Source organism: Neovison vison, chromosome 2 (genome assembly GCF_020171115.1).
Source record: "Neovison vison isolate M4711 chromosome 2, ASM_NN_V1, whole genome shotgun sequence".
NCBI lineage: Eukaryota > Metazoa > Chordata > Mammalia > Carnivora > Mustelidae > Neogale > Neogale vison.
The window spans coordinates 15,310,523-15,335,328 of NC_058092.1; the positions used below are offsets into that span (position 1 = coordinate 15,310,523).

At 39.0% G+C, this 24,806-nt stretch overlaps 1 protein-coding gene and 1 pseudogene across 4 annotated transcripts in view; one reads left to right on the forward strand and one right to left on the reverse strand.

Moving 5' to 3' along the window:
- EIF4G3 (eukaryotic translation initiation factor 4 gamma 3) overlaps positions 1–24,806 on the reverse strand; it is a 350,821-nt gene that overhangs the window by 266,050 nt on the left and 59,965 nt on the right. The window lies entirely within an intron of this gene.
- On the forward strand, positions 4,099–4,747 carry LOC122899081 (annotated as a pseudogene).

The window sequence follows — 24,806 nt, forward strand, 5'->3', positions numbered from 1 at the left end:
CTTTATATTTAAAAATTATTATGGAACCTAAAGAGCTTTGGCTTAAATGGGTTTTATCTATGTATATTTACCACAACAGAAATTAAAACTAAGGGGCACCTGGGTGGCTCAGTCAGTTAAGCATCTGCCTTTGGCTCAGGTCCTGATCCCAGAGTCCTGGAATCAAGCCCTGAGTAGCGCTCTCTGCTCAGCAGGAAGCCTGCTTCTCCCTCACCTTCTGCTTGCCACTCCCCCTCCTTATGCACTTTCTGTGTCAAATAAATAAATAAAATTATTTTTTTAAAAAGAAATTAAAACTAAGAAAAATTTTGAATATTAAATTATTTTGAGGTACCAATAATAAAACAATTACATGTTAATATAAGTAACATTCTTTATTTTAATTTAGGGGAAACACTGGCTTTGTTTTAAATTTCTGCAAACCTCTGTAATGTCTTTAACACCTAGTTTACTAAACCAGCTGAAATCTTAACATGTGCTTCTGCATTCAGTTGCAACATGTTATTTTGAAGTCTATGAATAAAATCTAATCTTGGGGTGCCTGGGTGGCTCGGTCGTTAAGCGGCTTCCTTCAACTCAGGTCATAATCCCAGGTTCCTGGGATCAAGCCCCACATCGGGCTCTCTGCTCAGCGGGAAGCCGCCTTCTCCCTTTCCCTCTCCCACTTCCCCTGCTTGTATTCCCTCTCTTGCTGTCTCTCTCTCTCTGTCAAATAAACAAAATCTTTAAAAAAAATTTTTTTAAATAAAAATATATTAATAGCCTTTCCTGATAACTGTGGATATTCTTTTTTGCTATTACACCAAAACTTGACAAGTGGTAGTTCTTAAGGATTAGAGATGATATGGAATCTGAAACCATATTAACTTTTCATACAGTTACATTAAAATTAGTTGTTTTATATTGCATTTTAAATGGATCTTTTACCTATGCATAATTTTGGAATATCTGCATTAATCACCTAGGAAATGTTGGTACATTAAGTTATGCATGTTTTCCAAATGTCGACACACTTCATTGTAGAGTAGTAAAATAAAATCTGTTAGTATCACCACTGATTTCCTCAGTACAGTCTATTAAAGTATTGGGAAACTGTCAAACTCATGGTAGCAAATACAAGGTTCCAATATTCTAATTTTCACTTGAAACATATAATTTTATTATTGCCAAGGGTTTTCCTTGAAGTAACAAGCACACTCATTTATTCCTGAAAATATGTCTGCTAAATATCCAAGACTGAATACAGTTTATCATTCTTTCAAGTGAAAATGGTGTTACATAAAAAGCAGTTAGTGAAATACTAACACTCTATGTTAACTATACTGGAATTGAAATTTAAAAAAAAAAAAAAAAAAAAAAGAAGTGGTTAAGTGTGCCTGGGTGGCTCAGTCATTTAAGCATCTGACTCTTGATTTCGGCTCAGGTCATCTCACAGGCTCATGAGATGGAACCCAGCATCAGACACCACGCTGGGTGCAGAACCTGCTTAAGATTCTCTATATCCCTTCCCCTCTGTCCGTTCCCCTCTCATGTGCTCTCTAAAAAAATTCTTTTTAATTTAAATTCTGAAAAAGTGGTTAGTTCTGCCTGCAACTCACTCACACAAGTCGTTTGAACCACTACCAGAGGGATGCCTGGGTGATGCACTTGGTTAGGTGTTCAAATTCTTGTTTTGGCTCAGGTTGTGATCTCAGGGTCGAGAGATCAAGCCCCATGACAGACTCCATGCTCCATGTGAAGTCTGCTTCAGATTCTCTCTCCCTCTCCATCTGCCCCTCCTACTAGTGCATGCACACACTCTCTCTAAGACAAATAAATAATTCTTTTTTACAAAGCCATTATTAGACAACTATGTAACAGAAGTGCTTTATGCATGCCTCCCATTTCCTCACACAGAACATTAAAAAGATGTCTACTGAAGAGTCAAGATTTAACAAAACAAGTTTTGCTGTTTCATGAAATATATTAAGACAAACAAAAAAAAGATAATAAGTGAAACTGGCACCTTTGTTTTTTGTTGAGAATGCATGTTGGTGAAGAATACAGTAATTCTGAGGACAGTTGGTACCACTATCTTGATTCATTCTAAGGCTCCAGCAGTGTGACCCACCTATGATTTTACACCATCAGTGAAGATGTCAATAAAGTGAAAAAGGAAAAAATACCTCAGAACAATTATTAAAATAGTTCTGACCTCATCTCTGCCTCCAAATAGCATGCTATCCTATGAAAACCATATTCTTTCATATAGGGCTCACGAATGCCAAGAGCAAAATTTCAATACTACTAATATCCAAAATAAGAATCCCAGAGCATTGTAAATCTAGGTAAGCAGGCCAGAAGCACACTGCTCCAAGTCAGGGCACCAGAGAACCCCCTAAATGTAGTTATGCTAAATTCATGCAAAAATGGTCGTCAAATGAGGTCATGAAAAAAATCCAAAGGGCTTTTCATTCACACTGACAGAGAACTACTGTGCATTTGAGAAAGGAAATATGATTACTCATTAAAGTTCCTTCTGGAAAAAAAAAAAACAAAGAAAAAAAGAACAAACTGGTATTTATGCTGCAATGCATTCCGTTAGCCCAAGTTTAGTATAAAATGCTAAAATAAATGTAGCAGTAGCAGCCTTTACTACTGTTTCCCCAGTGTAGCCATTCCGTCTAGGCCTCAGCCCAGGGTCACGTAGCTCTCCGTCTTCAACTCATCTTTTGGATCTTACACTCGATGCCCTTTCAACACGGCCTCACTAACCAGCACAGTTTAAACCACTAGAAAAACAAAGACTCACTATTCTTTACTTCTCTTAAAACTTTTTTCCTTTTCTCTAGCTTCATCTTAAGTAGCTAAACACCCACACCTCATGAGATGTCTTTCTGGAATGGGTACAACAACTGAGATGGACCAAGTCAGTGGCTCCAATTTAGGACAAGAACTCTGGAGTTGAATCGAATCGTATACATCCCACACAAAGCTCTTTAATCTATAAACTTGAACCAATAATGCCAGCCAACATCTAGGATTCAAAGAACTTAAACATATTTCAATTAGAAGCTCAGAATTTAACTGAAATAGATCAATTCAGAATGTATCAAAATTACAATTCTTTTTTTTTAATATTTTATTTATTTGACAGACAGAGATTACAAGTAGGCAGAGAAGCAGGCAGAGAGAGAGGAGCAAGCAGGCTCCCTGCCAAGCAGAGAGCCCGGCGCGGGGCCCACTCCCAGGACCCTGGGATCATGACCCGAGCCGAAGGCAGAGGCTTTAACCCACTGAGCCACCCAGTCGCCCCAAAATTACAACAATTCTAAAAACACTTAACTCAGGAGGCAGTTTACTCACATCACAGTCTAGAGCACAAACACGATTTTACCATTCCAGTTCTTTTACCTACTACCTTTGTAACTTCTGGGGAAGTTACATTTAATGTCTATTTTTTTTTAAAGACTTTATTTATTTGACAGACAGAGATCACAAGTAGGCAGAGAAGGCAGGCAGAGAGAGAGAGGAAGGGAAGCAGGCTCCCTGTGAGGCTTGATCCCAGGACCCTGGGATCATGACCTGAGCCGGAGGCAGAGGCTTTAACCCACTGAGCCACCCAGGCGTGCCTAACATCTTATTAATATGTGTCTTCACCTGGAAATTGAGGACAATAATAGTACCTACACTTCACAGGGTCAAGAAACAGGTTAGAGGATTTACATAAGGCATCTAACCCAGTGCATGGTATACATTGGGCATACATTAAACCACTGCTAGTACTGATCTCCAAGAGCAATTACTCCAAGAGCATAATAGCACTGGTGTCTGAGTGATTCCCAGGGTCCAGCAAAGGGACCAGATTTCCAGAGCCCTGAAAACAAGGGGTAACAAAATATGGACTCATTTACCACTCCACCTTCAATAGCCAAGGCAGCTGTCAAGAACAAAAGCCACGTCTCTTGATACCTGGCAAACAAATGCAATACTGCCTCACGAAGTGACTGCTTCTCTGAAGTGCCCACAAATGTATTTGGGGAGAAGCTTCAAGAGCAAGTTGAGGAGCATCTGTCCTTCTACAAGACAGGAAAGATTCCACAGAAGAACCTGGATGTCATGAAGGAGGCAGTGGTTCAGGTAGAGGAAGCAACTGCTGAGATGGTGAGGAAGCGGAGAAGCAGGTGAAGAAAGGCTTAAAGGAAGAGAAGAAATGCCTGGCTGCCCTCACCCTTGTGTCTCTGGAAAACAGCAATAGTACCCCAGAGGACTGTGAGGGGACAAATGAAAGACCCAAAAAGAAGAAAAAGCAAAAAGCCCGGGAGACTCCACAGGAGAATGGAATGGAGATCATGCGGTCTCTGTCTCAAAACCAATGAAAAAGAAAGCTCCTTCCAAGGAGGAGGTGGTTGGTATTGATCCTGAAGAGACAGCTGGCAGAATGTCTTCCCAAGAGGAAGAAATTTTTCCCCAAAGAGAAACCAGTTAGTGATGCTGAAGAGGCAGGAAACAGGGGCATCCCCAACAAAAATTCTCTTCCAAGGAGGAGCCACTCAGCAGTGGACCTTTAGAGGCTGCTGGCAGCAAGAGCAGCAGCTCCAAGAAAAGAAGCAAGCTCCAGAAGCTAGCCCAGGAAGATGAGAAGAGGCATTTACCTGGTGGGCATTACCCACATGACATTTCCCAACCCATCCCTTATATCCCAATAAAAACAAATTCACAAGAAAAAAAAATCAGAATAGCAGCAGAACCAATGACAAAGCAATAGAGAATCTCCCTCAGAGTTCAATTACATATTTATGTAACAGCTTAAGTAACGTTAACTGTGAATAAATTTTCACCATGTTGTATATTATATTCCCTTCATTGGACATGTACCATCAAGCCTTAGCATCTAAACATTTAGTACATATATCTAATACTGAGGTTATTAAACAGAACTTAAAATGTTCACAAACGTTTTCCAGCAGACACTATGTAGTGGCAAGGGTAACGAATTGTGACACTAAGTTTATGTTAACAAATGACTTGTCTAAGAGTAAAATGAGTGACAGGTAAACAAATTAAAAAACCCCTAAAATCGGTGTTCATAGACAATCAAAAGACATTTGGGGTTCAATAAAATCCTCCAACATCTCCCAAGAATACGAATACAACAAAGCTGGGTGCTATGTGCACTACTGTTTATTACATTATTCTGTAATTAACTTTCTATATGCATAAAATATCTCATTAAAAGATGAAACACCTATGTAAAACAAAAATGACAACAGAGATAACTCAAGTAAATTAAAAATAAAATTGAATTAAAAATAAAATTGCAGGGGTGGCCTTGGTAGTTGGTTAACTATCTGACTCCTGACCTTAGCTCAGGATCAGTTATGAACAGTTGTGAGTTTGAGGCCAGTGTGAAGCCTACTTTAAAAAAAAGTTGTAGGGGCACCTGGGTGGCTCAGTGGGTTGAAGCCTGTGCCTTCGGCTCAGGTCATGATCTCAGGGTCCTGGGATCGAGCCCCGCATCGGGCTCTCTGCTCAGCGGGGAGCCTGCTTCCTCCTCTCTGTCTGCCTCTCTGACTATTTGTAATCTCTGTCTGTCAAATAAATAAATAAAATCTTTAAAAAAAAAAAAGTTGTAAAATATAGCCCAGCTCTACCTGATAAAGTTTACACATCCAAATGTGCTGTTTTAAGAATAATTTTGGGGGGAGGGGCGCCTGGGTGGCTCAGTGGGTTAAGCCGCTGCCTTCAGCTCAGGTCATGATCGCAGGGTCCTGGGATCGAGCCCCGCATCCGGCTCTCTGCTCAGCCGGGAGCCTGCTTCCTTCTCTCTCTCTCTGCCTGCCTCTCTGCCTGCTTGTGATCTCTCTCTCTCTGTCAAATAAATAAATAAATAATCTTTAAAAAAATAATAATAATAATAATTTTGGGGGGAAAAAAGAATAACTTTTGGGGGTACATGGGTGGCACATATAGTTAAGCATCCAACTCGATTTTGGCTCAGGCCATTATCTTAGGGTAGAGGGATCATATACAAATGTACCAATCAGATACAAATGTAGTGATCTGAAGGGGCACGTGCACCCCATTGTTTATAGCAGCAATGTCCACAATAGCCAAACTATGGAAAGAACCTAGATGTCCATCAACAGATGAATGGATAAAGAAGATGTGATGTGTATACATATATTATATGCACACACACACACACACACACACACAATGGAATACTATGCAGTCATCAAAAGAAATGAAATCTTGCCATTTGCAACGCTGTGGATGGAACTAGAGGGTATTATGCTAAGTGAAATAAGTCAATCAGAGAAAGACAATTATCATATGATCTCTCTGATATAAGGAATTTGAGAGGCAGGGTGAAGGGTTGTGGGTGCAAGGGAGGGAAAAATGAAACAAGATGGGACCGAGGAAGGAGACAAACCATGAGAGACTCTTAATCTCAGGAAACAAACTGAGAATTGCTGGGGTGGGGGGGGAGAAATATGGTGTTCGGGTTATGGACATTGGGGAGGGTATGTGCTATGGTGAGTGCTGTGAACTGTATAAGACTGATAATTCACAGACTTGTACCCCTGAAGCAAAGAATACATTTTATGTTAATTTAAAAAAAAAGAAATAACTTTTGCTTATTTAATATTGATGATTTATATAATCAGTGCAACACTGTTTACTTTTTCCTGTCAACTGGGGCAAGAAGCATTCTTTGAATAATCTATATAACTGTTCATATTATCTAATAAAAGAAGTTCATATTATCTAACAAAACATAAAACAATAAAATCATCAAACATTGGTGAAAAAGATTTTTTTTTTTTTGTGAAAAAGATTTTTGTTAAGGTTTTATTTATTTGACAAAGAGAGAACAGGAGAGCACAGGCAGGGGGAGTAGCAGAGGGAGAGGAAGAAGCAGGCCCCCTGCTGAGCAGGGAGCCCAACATGGGGCTTGGTCCCAGGACCCTGGGATCATGATCTGAGCCTACGGCAGTAGCTTAACCAACTGAGCCACCTAGGGACCTATCTGTATCTGTATCTGTATCTGTATCTGTATCAGAGTCCTATCTGTATCTCATGAATGACCTTCAAGCATCAACAATGAGTTAGTGGTGCTGGTGGGGAGGGGAGTGGGGGGATAGGGTAACTGAGTGATGGACATTAAGGAGGGCAGGTGGTGTGATGAGCACTGAGTGTTATGTCAAAGAATAATGTCAACAAGATCAAGTCTTGAATAATGGCACTTATGTAGTAATGGCATTTTCTTTATCAAAAAAACCACGAGAGGAAATGAAACTTTGCTTTTCCTTACATTTTTCATTACAAGATACTGGATTTCGCTTTTGCAACTATTTATTTTTAAGTAACAAGGTAAAATTCTAAAACTGTTGCTACTACGAAGTATGAACAATGAGACTGGGGGTGGTGAAAGAGATAGGCTAGCGCAAGCCCTAACAAAGGCCCAGCACACCGGCTTGGGCTAAACTCCCCAGAGTATGAAAGCACTCTTTGTCTTTCTGGTCAATGCAAGACCATTGAATGTCCTGGTATATAGTTGGGGGGGGGGGGCGGGTAGGCAGAAGAGGGAGGATGGGAGTTCTGCCTCTTTAGGGGATGTCTCCTCAGCTGCCTGGCTACAGTAAGAATGAAGACTGTAAAAGCACATAAAAGCTCCCAAGCATGCAGCTACCCAGTCGTTGTCTATTAATACGCACCAGCAAAAAAGCACTCATGGTGGGGGTGGGAGACACTCATGTGCCTTCATTACACTACATCTTACTTTACTACTGAACAAAATTCTAGGAACTGGATTTCTATTTCACACTGACCCTCTCAATCTAGTTCATTCAGAAAACCACAGAGGAAATAAAGTGTTCTGGCTTCTAATTTGGACTCCAGCAATAATAATCTCCTCCCTTTAGTTTGAATAGTGCTCAGAAAAGTTTAAATTAAGAAAGACCTTTCAGGGACACCTGGGTGGCTCAGTCCGTTAAGCATCTGCCTTCGGCTTGGTCGTGATTCCAGGGTCCTGGAATCAAGTCCCACATCATGTTCCTTCCTCAGCAGAGAGCCTGCTTCTTCTCTCTCTGCCTGCTGCTCCCCCTGCTTTGTGCGCTCTCTCTCTCTGACAAATACATAAATAAAATCTTTTTTAAAAAAAAGGAAAGATTTTTTTTTTTTGCTCAAATGTTTTTCAAAAAAACAAACAAGCAGTGTAAGTTCTCTAACAAAGGCAACAGCTCAAGGTTCACAAAAAGGACCTCACAAGTCCGTTTCAGCGCACTCTGTTTACTCTACTTACTACAAAAACTGTACACCCTCAGGATGTGGACCATAACCATTTTCATCATTGCTATAACTTAATGAACTACAAGGAAGTTAGTGAGAGAAGCTGTCATAGTCTAATTAAATTTGACTGATAATCCATTGTATAATTTCTATGAAGCTACAAATGGCATAAGTACTTCTTTTGAGGTTCTAAGCAAAGAAAAGGCTCATTTTCCAGTATTATGATTAAAAATGAAAATGTTGATTTGCTTAAAATGCACACACACACACACAGACCTAGTTAATGTCTTCAGTGCTGGAAATTTTCATTTCAAAATCCCACTCATGACTCGAGATTTTATACATGCATACGGATGATTTTAAGCAGCACTACTTTAGCATCCCAATGAGACAAATCCAATTGCAAATGTATTTTAATAATTAACATTTATTCAGAGAGTTATGCAGATTTTGATTAAATAGAAATTTTGCTTGTAACACTACTTTAAGAATCACTGAATTCTTTTTTTTTTTTAAAGATTTTATTTATTTATTTGACAAGAGAGAGATCACAAGTAGGCAGAGAGGCAGGCGGAGAGAGAGGGGGAAGCAGGCTCCCTGCTGAGCAGAGAGCCCGATGTGGGGCTCGATCCCAGGACCCTGGGATCATGACCTGAGCCGAAAGCAGAGGCTTTAACCCGCTGAGCCATCCAGGCGCCCCTGAATTCTATCTTTTGAGCTAAAATGAGTAGGATATTATAAAATCAGCAATTTGGAAAAGTCCTGGGAGAGGATCTTACAAAATACACATGTAATAATGAAGGAGGGTAGGGGAAGAAGATAGCCTCAGAAGTAATATCCTTAAGGTCACACAGCTCAATGTCCTTTACACAGACACAGTGGAAAATAAAAAAACCAAATTCATATATAGTTTACAACCTCAATTTTACTGGGTCATAATTTGCAAATGAATAAATCTTCTCCTAGTCCCAAAGGGCCTCTAAACAATTTTCTGGAAATCATACTGACTTCTGAAGTGAAATGGTATTTTGGTGAGAAATTAAAAATATGTAACAGGGGATGCCTGGGTGGCTTGGATGGTTAAGCATTTGCCTTCAGCTCAGTTCACGATTCCAGGGTCCTGGGATTAGCCCTGCATACTGCATAGGACTCCCTGCTCGGCTGGTAGCCTGCTTCTCCCTCTTTCTACTACTCCCCCTGCTTATGCTCTCTCTCTCTCTCTGCCAAATAAATGAAATCTTAAAAAGATAAAAATAAGAATGTATAATAAGAACAAAGAAAACCAGCTGAATTTATTTGGTAAATAAAAGGAAGAAGCAAACATTACTTATTTTAAAAATAAAGCAAAACTACAGATATAACCACAGTCTGTAGGTCAGTAGCTCTCTTGGGCTATTAACTATAACTAGTTTTTAAAAGAGCACTTCATAACCCTTAAACAAACAAACTGCAAACGGTGCAGAGGATATAAAGTAGAAAGTACCAGCAGGAAATGAATCTGAGGTAGAAAGTCATCATCTTCTACAGGTAACCACAGTCAAGTTTCTAATACATCTTCCTACAAATATTCTACACATAAACGTACACTTTCATTTTTTTTTAAAGATTTTATTTATTTATTTGACAGAGAGAGAAATCACAAGCAGGCAGAGAGGCAGGCAGAGAGAGAGAGGGGGGAAGCAGGCTCCCTGCTGAGCAGAGAGCCCGATGTGGGACTCGATCCCAGGACTCTGGGATCATGACCTGAGCCGAAGGCAGCAGCTTAACCCACTGAGCCACCCAGGCACCCTACACTTTCATTTTTAACAACTCTCAAAAACTGCTTCTAAATTCATCTAAAATGTCAGATCACAATAGGTTTAAGAAAGGAGAATGAAATTCCTAACATGGGTCACTCATAATTATGAAAACATGATGGTTATTACACGAGAGAAAAGTTGCAAAATAGAGAAAATAAATATTCATAACTAACAGCACCATGTGGTCTAATTTCCATCTGCAAAGACCATTTTTAGCATATAATTTCACATAATGGAGCCAATAAAAATATACACACTAAGGGCACCTGGGCGGATCAGTGGTTAAGCATCTAATTTGGCTCAGATCATGATCTCAGGGTCCTGGAATCAAGATCTGTGTCAGGCTCCCTGCTCAGTAAGGAGTCTGCTTCTCCCTCTCCCCCTGCCCCTCTCATCCCTGCTGATGCTTGCTCTCTCCCTCTCATATAAATAAAATTTATTAAAAGATAAAAAATACAAAACGCTACCCAAGAAATATAAAAGGAGCCACTGATTCTTTTATAATTTTCATATTATAAGCACATTACCAAAACTTTGTAAAATAGAAAATTTTAAAAATACCCACAAATCTGAGGACCCTGGATGGCTCAGTCAGTTGCGTGCCCAGCTCTTGATTTAAACTCCATCATGATTTCAGGGTCCTAAGATCAATATATGCATTGTGCTCCATGCACAACAGGGTGTCTGCTTGAGGATTTCTCTCCCTCTCCCCTTCACTCAGCCCCTCCCCCAGCTCTTGCATGTGCGCTCTCGCTCTCTCACTCTCTCTCTAAAATAATCTTTAAAAAAAATACATATGGGGCACCTGGGTGGCTCAGTTGGTTAAGAATAGGCCTTTGGCTCAGGTCATGATCCCAGGGTCCTGGGATCAAGCCCTGCATGAGGCTCCCTGCTCAGTGGGGAGTCTGCTTCTCCCTCTCCTCCCTGCTCACGCTCTCTCTTGCACTCTCTCTCAAATAAATAAAATCCTTAAAAATAAAAGTTAAAAATTAAAATTAAAAAATACATATATATATATTATACACACATATGCACACACAAAAAACCATACAGAATTATTTTGTTCCTCAAGTGTTTATATATAGCTAGAAATAAAAGTAAAATCTTCAAGTCTGAAACACTTAGGGTCAGAGCAGCAGAAGACACACACCTTTTTATTAGTGTTTCCTAACTGTTGGTGTATATTCTAATTCTGTCTCTAATATTTTTAAAAAGAAAAATGTTACTCCTTTGACAGATCATGTAGTCATTCATTTGCTCATTCTTCATTCAACAAATATTTATTAAGAGCCTACTTCATGCCAGACATTTTTAAGAACAGGAGATAAAGTGATTAACAACAAAGTCCCCACCCTCTTGGAGTTTATATAAAATCAGTTAACAGTAAGTCAACATCTTGATAATGACATTTTCATCCTAAGGTTTTAATCTTCATATACTCAAAAACAAAATAAATTAAAAACTGTAAAACAAAAGTTTTAAAAGAAAAAGGGGCACGGATGGTTTCATTTAATGTTATGAACAAATTCATGATGTAATCTGCACTAACAGTCATACTAAATACATTCTGGGGGGAAAAACAGGTTTTTCCCTTTATAGGCTATCAAATCTCAATCTCCTATTGAACTATGATAGATATCTATTCTTTTTTTTTTTTTTTAATTTAAATTTCATTATTTATTTATTTATTTGACAGAGCACAAGTAGGCAGAGAGGCAGGCAGAGAGAGAGAGGATGAAGCAGGCTCCCCACCTAGCAGAGAGGCCGATGCAGGGCTCGATCCCAGGACCCTGGGATCATGACCTGAGCCAAAGGCAGATCTTTAACCCACTGAGCCACCCGGTGCCCCTATTTATCTTTTTTAATAAACATATTATGTATTTTTATCCCCAGGGGTACAGGTCTGTGAATCTCAAGTTTTACACACTTCACAGCACTCACCATAGCACATACCCTCCCCAATGTCCATAAGCCCCCTCTCTCTTCCCCACAGCAACCCTCAGTTTGTTTTGTGAGATTAAGAGTCATTTATGGTTTGTCTCCCTCCCAATCCCATCTTGTTTCATTTATTCTTCTCCTACTTAACTCTTCTGAGTTAAATGAAACTCTTGTTTCATTTATTCTTCTCCTACTTCTCCCTTAACTCCCCCATGTTGCATCTCCACTTCCTCGTATCAGGGAGATCATATGATAATTGTCTTTCTCCGATTGACTTATTTTGCTAAGCATGATACCGTCTAGTTCCATCCACGTCGTCGCAAATGGCAAGATTTCATTTCTTTTGATGGCTGCATAGTATTCCATTGTGTATATATACCACATCTTTATCCATTCATCTGTTGATGGACATCTAGGTTCTTTCCATAGTTTGGCTATTGTAGACACTGCTGCTATAAACATTCGGGTACACGTGCCCCTTCGGATCACTACATTTTTATCTTTAGGGTAAATACCCAATGGTGCAATTGCTGGGTCATAGGGTAGATATCTATTCTAACTATTAGCAAGGGTGACCACAAAGCAACTTGTAAAAACTAAGAGGGAATGGCTATTACAAAGAATACACCAGGCAACTAGAATATAAAAGGGTAAAAGGGAATTAGTAAATGTACATCCATGCTGGGCATTATACCACAAAACACAGTCTCATCCTCAAAGAGTTTACAGTTTGGTTAAATTATGTATGTGTATAACAAATAATCATTCAAGAAGTTTTCTGAGGAATGCCAATCCATAACATCAGTGACTGTGTAGGACTTCAGAAAACAAAGAATTATTTGTGGACTACAAATGATTAGGAACCATCCACAAGGAAGAAAAGACTGAAATGGATTGTACAGGAAGGTTAAGACTGAGAAGTAAAAGACCAAAAGGCTTTCACAGTAAAGAAAACACAGAGGCAAGAATGTACGTGGAATATTCTATGATTTTATATTGTGACTGGTATCAGTACTGCAAATAAACAGGAGGTCCACAAAAGTCAGAAAGTCATAGGATGGCGGAGCTAGAAAGAATTCCAAATTCTACCCACATTCTTCCAAAGATGAAAAAAGTGAAAGTCCGGAAGGTCACCAAATAAGGCCACACAATAAACTGATGGCAAAGTTAAGATTATAATCTAGGTGTGCTGATGTTTATGACTGAACACAAGCTCCCTTGGGACTATGAACTAATGGCAGGATGATCCAAGAGAAAACATGCTGCAGGTATTTAGGCAAAGGTCCAGGTAAAGAAACAGTATGGATTTGTTATCATCTTAAAGATAAGGTTTAAAGTTATAGGAGCAGATAAAATCTTGGGGAATTATATGGAAGAAAACAAGAGCCAAATCTGAAAAACTGTATAGGGATCATGCTCTCTTCCCCCCCACATACCTGTCTTACCCAGAAAATGGGACACTACTGTCATTTTTTCACATTAGTGTATAAGACATGGTGTCACTGTGCATGAGGCAGGCCATTTTTTTCCTCTCCTCTAAGCAGCAAGCCCTGACCTAGACTCTTAAGGTCCCAAGTTCTGCTGGTGACTATTAAACCCAAAGAAGTTAGAAGGGATGACAAAAGCAGAATGTTTCAAGATTTGAAGGAACCAATGTGATCATCTTTCTACCCACCCCTTAAAATTTCTAAGTAAGAGAAAAACAATTGTCAGAGAGAACTAAAAATGTCAGCTTTACTACTAATAAAACCTCGACTAGAGTGGCTCAGTGGGTTAAGCCTCTGCCTTCAGCTCAAGTCATGATCCCAGGGTCCTGGGATCAAGCCCCACATCAGGCTCTCTGCTGGGCAGGGAGCCTGCTTCCCACCCTCTCTCTGCCTGCCTCTCTGCCTACTTGTGATCTCTGTCTGTCAAATAAATAAATAAAATCTTTAAAAATAATAATAATAATAAAATAATAAATTTTAAAAAGAATCATTCACTCATAATATACATAAAATGACCGTTTTGGTATTTTGTCTGCCTTAGGATGAAGTTCATTTCAATCTCACTCCAAGATTTTCTACTTTAGCTCAGATCATCACTGAACCTACTTATTCCCCTGTACTCCCCCAAAAAGTTCAACATCTTCCAACTTCACAAAATTCATTTTTTAACTTATGGTATAATTGGCATACAACATTATAATAGCTTCACATTTGGCAGTGTATACTGCAAAATTATCATCATGGTAAGTCTAGTTAACATCCATCACAATAGGTTTTTTTTTTCATATGATGAGAACTTTTAAGATCTACTCTCTTGGTAACGTTCAAATATGCAATACAGTATTATTAACCATAGTTGCCATGGTATACAGTATTATCTGCACAACTTATCTATCTTATAACTGGGAATCTATGCCTTCTGACTCTCTTTATCCATTTTGCCCACCACTCACCCCTGGTAACTACCAATCTGTTCTCTTTATCTGTGAATCTTGTTTTGGGGTTTTGTTTTTGTTTTAAATTTCACATATAAATGCAATCATACAGTATTTTTCTTCATAAAATTTTTTAATGCTGGTTTTTCCAAGGAAAAATGAGAAAGAAGTCTTATTGTATGGATACAAATACATGGCAGGAATTTTTTTTTTTTTTAAGATTTTATTCATTTGAGGGGCGCTTGGGTGGCTCAGTCAGTTGGGCAGCTGCCTTCAGCTCAGGTCATGGTCCCAGTGTCCTAGGATTGAGCCCTGTATTGGGCTCCCTGCTCAGTGGGAAGCCTGCTTCTCCCTCTCCCATTCCCCTGCGCGTGTTCCCTCTCTGTCAGATAAATAAATAAAATCTTTTTTAAAAAATAAAGTTATATTTTTTTTAAGATTTTATTTATTTGACAGAGAGAGATCACAAGTAGGCAGAGAGGCAGGCAGAGAGAGAGGAAGGGAAGCAGACTCCCTGCTGAGCAGAGAGCCCGATGCGGGACTCGATCCCAGGACCCTGAGATCATGACCTGAGCCGAAGGCAGCGGCCCAACCCACTGAGCCACCCAGGTGCCCAATAAAGTTATATTCTTTTTTTTTTTTTTAAAGATTTTATTTGTTTATTTGACAGACAGAGATCACGAGTAGACAGAGAGGCAGGCAGAGAGAGAGAGAGGGAAGCAGGCTCCCTGCTGAGCAGAGAGCCCGATGTGGGACTCAATCCCAGGACCCTGAGATCATGACCTGAGCCGAAGGCAGCGGCTTAACCCACTGAGCCACCCAGGTGCCCTAAAGTTATATTCTTAAAAAAAGATAAGAGTTCCTTTATTTGAGAGAGCATGCATGGGGTGGGGAGCAGAGGGAGAGGGAGACCCATCCTGGGTGGGGAGCCTGAATCAGGGCTGGATCCCAGGACCCTGAGATCATGACCTGAGCCTATGTCAGATGCTTAACAGACTGAGCCTCCTAAGCACCTGACCTGGAGTATTTTAAAGGTTGATATTTCAGGGGCACCGGGTGACTCAATCGGTTAAGCCTCAGACTCTTGGTTTTGGCTCAGGTTGTGATATCAGGATCACAGGATACAGCCCCAACTAGAGCTCCAAGATCAGCACAGAATCTGCTTATCCTTCTCCCACCACCCCTCCCCCTGCTAGCACTCGCCGTGCACTCTCTCTCTCAAACAAATAAATCCTTATAAAAAATTATTACAAGACTAATACTTCAAATTATGTCAACTAACTTGCCCTTTAAAACAGTATATTCTTTAGCAGCCATAAATTATTTTTAATTATATAAGCTTAGAACCTTATACATACTTACAATGCTTCTTTTAAAAAAAAGTCTGCTTCTCCTCTCCCCAATCATGCACTCTCATATAAATCCTTACAAAAAAAATTTTTTAAGTTCAACTCCATTTGTGTTCTATTGTGCTAAAAAAAAAAAACTTTCAACTTTGCTTTTAAAGAGTTCAGTTAAATAATCTTTTTAAAAAATCGCAGCAACAAACAATGCTGAGTAAAAGAAACCAGAAACAAAAAAGAAAATTCTGTATGATTAGATTCACACAGACTTCAACACCTAACAAAAAATAAGTTATGCGATTAAAAGTAGGTCAGTGGACACAGATACTAACTGGAAGGAAACATGGGGGGCTCTTCTGTGGTTCTGTTTACAGTACATTTCTAGCTATTCTACACCACTGTTTTCAGTATGTGAAAATATTGTGATGTTCACTAACAACTGTTTTGGGATGGTTTGTTGTACAGCAACAAAAGAACTTCATCTATGCACAAACACAACTCTTCCATTAAAACAAACTTGGAACGCAGCACTATGACCAAGTATGGCCAAGTTTAGAAACTCCATATGTAAAACGGAATTGCTGTTAAGATTAAATGAGTCAATCCTCTACACAGTAGCTGGCATAGACTCAGTGCTCAATAAATGTTAGCTCTGGGGTTTTTATTATTATTCCTTCAAAGCTCTCTAAATATGCCATATTCACTTTCCCTCCTGTATCTCTGCCTCACTTTCATCACCTAGCTCCCCTGAACTCACACAAATCCTAACTAGTCCTCAGGACCAAATGTAAATCCTTTCTCTCCAACAAAGTATTTTATGACTACTCTTACCTCCAAATTTCCCTTTTCTTTTTTTTTTAAAGATTTTATTTATTTATTTGAGAGAGAGAGAGACAGTGAGAGAGAGCGCGAGCGAGGAGAAGGTCAGCGAGTGAAGCAGACTCCCCATGGAGCTGGGAGCCTGATGCGGGACTCGATCCCAGGACTCCAGGATCACGCCCTGAGCCGAAGGCAGTCGTCCAACCAACTGAGCCACCCAGGCGTCAACTGTATTTACTGAGTAAATGCACAGAACAGTAAAACATAATTATTAATGTATATATTTAAGTTTTGTTTATCTTCAAAGAATCCTATTTCACTTTCCCTACATGTTCCCTAGTATATAACAGAGAAGACATAATAAGCTCAGTAGAATTCACAAACTATTAGGTCCATCCATTGACCTGTCACACAGATGAGTAACAATAGGAGTGTTCTAGTTGGATACCCCATGGGATCTTCTACATATCCCAAATACTTAAGTGACCACTGAAAACTATTCTGTAACTTCAAAGTCCTACTTCAATGCTCTACTCAGCAGTCAGGTGAGTAGCATAAAAAGAGGGGTGGGGAAAAAGTTTCACATTCTAAAATCTGAAGCTCAGTAAGAACATGCACCTACGTATAAAAAACAAAGGCTAACTCCTCCACCTCATTCTGCTCCTGGTATGAAGAAGAATGCTGAAGGTAAGGAGAAAGGTGCCACTTTCGAGAAAAGAAGCTCTCAGTAATGGCACAGCACTGAGGGAAGAATGAGAAAATTAAACACAATAATAGCAAGACTACTGAGCACTCCCTGCAAGCTGCACTCCATGCTAAGCACGTACATGTACTTGTCATTTAAGGCTCAAAACAATTTGTGAAATAATGGCTCTTAAACCCATTTTAAAGATCAGGAAGCTGAGGAAAACAGACATTTGGTGGCTTTCCCACAGTCACACATCTAGTAACAGTCAAAGCAGGGATGCCTGGGTGGCTCAGTTGGTTAAGCGACTGCCTTCTGCTCAGGTCATGATCCTAGAGTCCTGGGGTCAAGTCCCACATCAGGCTCTCTGCTCAGCAGGGAGTCTGCTTCTCCCTCTGACTCTCCCCTTTTTTTTTAAAGAGATTTCTTTTAGTGCTTTTCTTTTTTTTAGTGCTTTTTCTCTCTCTCAAATAAATAAATAAAATCTTTAAAAAAAAAAACAGTCAAAGCAAAGATTCAACCCAGGTCCCTGAGCTCCAATTCCAAAGAAGCTTATGGCCACCATCCTGTTTCCCCTGTAATGAATCCATGTATTTATAAATAATGGACTTAATGACTGGAAAGAATCTTAAACAAAGCTATATTTCAATTCAAAAAGATAAAGGAGTAAAGGTAACTCTCAATAGTCCTTCTTTCACTACATTATACAAAAACTGCTTTATGCCAAAGAATAAATTCTAAATTACCAAATAAAAATAAAATCCTGTGACCACTAAGACATCAAATAATTTCTATCTCCATATATATCAGAAAACCAAAATCCAAGTGACTAATTCAAGCCATGTAACTTCTTTTTCTGTTAATTCATTACCAGTTCTGAAGTATAGGGTGAGAGAAGGAGGACGACTTTTTTTTGTGAATGTCGTAAGTTAGTTGGAATTTAGTCACAAATGTAAACTTGCTGCTTTTCAAATTAAAACACCTCATTATTTAATATGCTTTCACATATCTAATGCTTAATACTTAAGGCAATTAGCATACACATACAGGACAAATTTCCTGCCAGGTCAAACAACAGATTTTTTTTCACTTTAGACTAATTCAAGTTCAACTGTGATTCAATTACTACAGTCCAGGCCAATACTATTGAGTACTTTCATGTAAGAAAATAACACAAACTTTCCCTCTCCCACTCTCCCTGCTTGTGTTCCCTCTCCTGTGTCTCTCTCTGTCAAAAAAATGAATAAAATCTTTAAAAAAAAGAAAGAAAGAAAATAACACAAATTAGATGTGTGAAAAACTACTTTCCAGTGCATTTAACACATCAGCTGGGGGCTCAGTCTGCCAGTTTGCATCACACATGGGAATAATGTGTAACTGCACTTATACTAGTAGCAATGCTGAATTTCAGACTCAGGCAAGACTTATATAATGAAAAATTTGGAAGCTAGAAATTTACAAGCCAAAACCATGTGTGAAGGCAAAACTGCCTAGCTGGAAATAGAATGTTAGGAGTCATAGAATCTAATCCCAATTAAAAATAAAATCCTCTAGGGTCGCGTGGGTGGCTCAGTCATTAGGCATCTGCCTTCAGCTGGAGTCGTGACCCCAGGATTCTTAGGATCAAGCCCCACATCATGTTCTCTGCTTGGTGGAAAAACCTGCTTCTCCCTCTCCCACTCCCCAAGCTTGTGTTCCCTCTATTGCTTTGTCTCTATCAAATAAACAAATAAAATCTTCTAAATAAATAAATAAGTAAATAAAATCCTCTAGAAACTGCTGTACCATTTGATACCAGGCTTTTTCTGATATGTCTTCATGACCCTCCTCCTTCTCTCTTAATGGTTAATTATCAAAATATCTTAAGATTGTAAAACATCTCTTGAGTCTCAAAAGATCTGCATTCTTTCTATCTGCCCTAGTCTACAAAGACTCTGAGTCAGTGGTTAAAATATAATAATGATAAATTAAATAATACAAGGCAAAACACTTGAGGGGGAAAAAAGAATCAATCAAAAAAGAAAAACTTGGGACGCCTGGGTGGCTCAGTTGGTTAAGCAGCTGCCTTCAGCTCAGGTCATGATCCCAGGGTCCTGGGATCAAGTCCCACTTCGGGCTCCTTGCTCAGCAGGGAGCCTGCTTCTCCCTCTGCCTGCCTGTCTGCCTGTGCTCGCTTGCTCTCTCTCCCTCTGTCTCTGACAAATAAATAAAATCTTTAAAAAAGAAAAAAAGAAAAACTTGATGCCTTTAGCACCTAAATTGAAAGAGATCAGAACATTTGGGCCAAAAATTGGCTTAAACCTTACGGGCACTAGAGTAAAAAAAAAGTGATGGGATCAAACTGCTCTGAATGGGGGCAGAATGAAGGGCGCTGGATCGCTTGGTTGGTTAAGCCTTGGACTCTAGACCTCAGCTCCGGTCTTGATCTCAAGGTCATGTGTTCAAGCTCCTTATTTACTACCTGCTGGGTGTGGAATCTACTTTAAAAAAAAAAAAAAAATCTAATATGCCAATCCCCACCAAACAGAAGCTCCATAAATTTAGGTAGTTACCATACAGATACAGTGCAACAGTGGTTTCTGGAGTAGAATTCAGTGATTTTATCACTGAATTTATACAACACTGCACTGCTGTATAAAAGTCATTTATACAACACTGCACTGGTTAATTTTTTATTTTAAACAGAAAAAAAAAACTTACCTGCAAAAAAAATTTCTTTCCTACATTATAATTAAGTAAAATTTTGCACAGTGTCCATGAAAAACAGGAATACTACTAAATGGTATAATCCCAGGGATGACAAAGTGCATACAGTGAATGCAATTACTAGAAGACTGAAATGCTCTGGTACACAGTTTCGGATGGTCTAGGGATCCATGAAGAGACTAGAAACACATCATATTCTCTTCCTCAAATATCTCAAATATTATATATCTCCTCCTCAAATTCAAGTGGCATTCATTTTGGCCTGCCAATAAACTATTTTCCTAAATACTTAAACAGTATAACTCTTCGAAAAAAATTAATACCAACCATTTAAAATTGGTCAGGGGCACCTGGGTAGCTCAGTCAATTTAACGTCCAACTGTTGATTTTGGCTTGTCATGATCTTGGGGTCATAGGATCAAGCCCCCATACCTCAATGTGGAGTCTGTTTGTCCCTTTCCCTCTGCTTCTCCCCCACCCCACTGCTCCTCCACCTGGACATGTGCACATGCATACTTTCTCTCTAAAATAAACAAACAAAAAGCTTTTAAAAATATATACATACATACATACATAAAATAGGTCGAGCTAAAGACCTCATTTTTTAAAAAATACATGCTAAGGTATGCCTTTTCTCAATTGTTAACCAAAAAAGGAGAAAGGGGGAGCCTGGCTGGCTCACTCAAAAAAGTATGTGACTTGATTTCATGATCATGAGTTCAAGCTCCATACTGGGTGTAGAGATGACTTAAATAAATAAACTTTAAAAAAAAATGAGAGATTAATATTTTGGTCATGATTTTTTTTGTTACTACAATGTTTTCTGGCTTTGTTCTTCTTTTTACCAAATAGATCTAAAATTACCACCACATCAACTAACTGTTTCAACTCATCCAGGTTAAAAAACAAGTTCCACAAGCGTTCATCCGAAGTAAAACACATTACCAAAAAAAATCAGCTACTATAAATTTGAACAAGAGGCAATTTAATTATATATCCACTTAAACCCACTAATTTCTCAATAACCATGTGCCCATTAAAATGCTAACATGTAAAAGATCAAATCTGACATGCATATGAAGCTTATGAGATATAAAAAACAGGTTTTTAAAAGAGATACAATAAAAAGAGTAAGAGGAGGGCAAACCACGAAACAGACCCAACTATGGAGAACAAACTTAAGGTTACAACAATGAAGGTGGGTGGGGGAATGGGCTAAATAGATGACAGGGATTAAGAGGTGCACCTGTGAGGAGCACTGGGCATTGTATGCAAGTGCTGAATCACTATATTGTGTACGTGAAACTAACATAACACTGTATGTTAACTAACTAGAATTTTAAAAAATGAAGCAAATCTACACTACACTACAATAAAGTAAATTAAAAGAGGAGACACAATTAGAAGTATAATACGGTGGTCACCTTAACAAACAACAAGATAGCATGACAGTTCTTCATGCTTAAAGAACTAAACTCTTGGAATATAAAAACTTCTGATAATTACAGACCTAACAAACAAAGTTCTTTTTTTTTTTTTTTAAGATTTCATTTATTTATTTGAGAAGGAAAGAGAAAGCAGAAGCAGGAGAGAAGGGCAGTGGGAGAGGGAGAGGGAGAAGCAGACTCCCCACTGGACAGGGAGCCCAATGCAGGAATCGACCCCAGGACCCTGGGATCATGAGCTGAGCCAAAGGCAGATGCTTAACCGACTGAGCCACCCTGCAGTCCTCTTTATAAAGCAGGAATTTTAAGTAAGATGCTCCATTAGCCTACAAATATGACTGGCTTAATTATTCAAACACAAGTTATTTCTGTATACCCAGTCATCAGTCAAATTTCAGGGACATATTAAGACTTAAAATTTTAATGATCACTAGTTTATTTCAAAATAGAAAACTGAACCAGGCATATCTTGATGATCTAGGAGATAGTACATTCCATCAGAATCATTCAACTGCTGACAAAATTACTGTGAAACAAAAACAAACAGGGAAGTCCTAGAAATACTGTTTAAACACTGTTGAAACACCTCACTTTGTTAACGACAAAGCGCCCTTCAAAGCAAATGCTTATGGTTACATATTCCATATAATATGAATAGCTCACATTATTAGGCCCTTACTTTTGTATGCCCCCCTTTGTTCTATGCACATTAATTCATTTACAACAAACCTCAAAGCAAAGTTCCATTATTTTGTCCCATTTCAGGGAGGACAACTGAGGCAGAGAAAAGCAAAAACAAAACAAAACAAAAAACTCGTAGGCTGGAATTCAAACATCAATATTCTGACTCTGGAGTCCACACTCTTAGCCACAATACCATTCAATACCATTCAATGTTTATCTAAAGTATTAATACTGAAACTAAAGAGACTTAAGCAAACATTACACCAACATAAGGGAAACAAAGTCATCAGGTATCACAGTTCACACATGAACAGAGAAGACACTAGGTCAACTGATGAAGTAGCTGAGTTTTGCCCTCAGTACTCTCACTTCTGTACCCTCACCTATTTTGCCTCCCCTAGCAGCATTCCCCCTTTCTTTCATAGGCATCAAGCATCTTTAGCATCACTGAAAAGAGTAAAAGACTGAATCTCAATCGCAGTATACCTTAATAAATAAGTGACAAGGGGCACCTGGGTGGCTCAGTGGGTTAAAGCCTCTGCCTTCGACTCAGATCATGATCCCAAGGTCCTGGGATCGAGCCTCAGCCCCACATCGGGCTCCCCTCAGCAGGGAGGCTGCTTCCCCCTCTCTCTCTGCCTGCCTTTCTGCCTACTTGTGATCCCTGTCTAATAAATAAATAAAATCTTTTAAAAATTAAAATAAAAATAAATAAATGACAAAAAATAGCTAAGCCATCTAGAATTATTACTATTTTACCACAACAATAAATTACTTAAGATCAAAAAAATGTTCTAAAAGTAAATTTTAAGATACTCTCCAGAAAACAGAACAAGTATTTTAGAAGAAAATGGGGTCTTCCTGGTATCTGTAGACAAATGGAACGATTTGATAAAGCAGTATAATAAGTTAAATGTTAATTACAGAATCTAGGGAGGTAAGTATATGTAAAATCAAATTCTTTTTTTTTTTTTTTTTCCCCAATTTATTTATTTTCAGAAAAACAGTATTCATTATTTTTTCACCACACCCAGTGCTCCATGCAAGCTGTGCCCTCTATAATACCCACCACCTGGTACCCCAACCTCCCACCCCCCCGCCACTTCAAACCCCTCAGACTGTTTTTCAGAGTCCATAGTCTCTCATGGTTCACCTCCCCTTCCAATTTACCCAAATTCCCTACTCCTCTCTAACGCCCCATGTCCTCCATGCTATTGGTTATGCTCCACAAATGAATGAAACCATATGATAATTGACTCTCTCTGCTTGACTGATTTCACTCAGCATAATCTCTTCCAGTCCCGTCCATGTTGCTACAAAAGTTGGATATTTGTCCTTTCTGATGGAGGCATAATACTCCATAGTGTATATGGATCACATCTTCCTTATCCATTCATCCGTTGAAGGGCATCTTGGTTCTTTCCATAGTTTGGCGACCGTGGCCATTGCTGCTATAAACATTGGGGTACAGATGGCCCTTCTTTTCACGACATCTGTATCTTTGGGGTAAATACCCAGGAGTGCAATTGCAGGGTCGTAGGGAAGCTCTATTTTTAATTTCTTGAGGAATCTCCACACTGTTCTCCAAAGAGGCTGCACCAACTTGCATTCCCACCAACAGTGTAAGAGGGTTCCCCTTTCTCCACATCCTCTCCAACACATGTTGTTTCCTGTTTTGTTAATTTTGGCCATTCTAACTGGTGTAAGGTGATATCTCAATGTGGTTTTAATTTGAATCTCCCTGAGGGCTAATGATGATGAGCATTTTTTCATGTGTCTGATAGCCATTTGTATGTCTTGATTGGAGAAGTGTCTGTTCATATCTTCTGCCCATTTTTTGATGTGTTTGTCTGTTTCGTGTGGGTTGAGTTTGAGGAGTTCATTATAGATCCTGGATATCAACCTTTTGTCTGTACTGTCATTTGCAAATATCTTCTCCCATTCCGTGGGTTGCCTCTTTGTTTTTTTGACTGTTTCCTTTGCTGTGCAGAAGCTTTTGATTTTGATGAAGTCCCAGAAGTCTATTTTCGCTTTTGTTTCCTTTGCCTTTGGAGACGTATCTTGAAAGAAGTTGCTGTGGCTGATATCGAAGAGATTACTGCCTATGTTCTCCTCTAAGATTCTGATAGATTCCTGTCTTACGTTGAGGTCTTTTATCCATTTTGAGTTGATCTTTGTGTACGGTGTAAGAGAATGGTCGAGTTTCATTCTTCTACATATAGCTGTCCAGTTTTCCCAGCACCATTTATTGAAGAGACTGTCTTTTTTCCACTGTATATTTTTTCCTGTTTTGTCGAAGATTAATTGACCATAGAGTTGAGGGTCCATATCAGGGCTCTCTACTCTGTTCCACTGGTCTATGTGTCTGTTTTTATGCCAGTACCATGCTGTCTTGGTGATCACAGCTTTGTAATAAAGCTTGAAATCAGGTAAGGTGATGCCGCCAGCTTTATTTTTGTTTTTCAACGTTTCCTTAGCGATTCGGGGTCTCTTCTGATTCCATACAAATTTTTGGATTATTTGCTCCAGCTCTTTGAAGAATGCCGGTGGAATTTTGATCGGAATGGCATTAAAAGTATAGATTGCTCTAGGCAGTATAGACATTTTAACGATGTTTATTCTTCCGATCCAAGAGCATGGAATGGTCTTCCATCTTTTTGTGTCTTCTTCAATTTCTTTCATGAGTGTTCT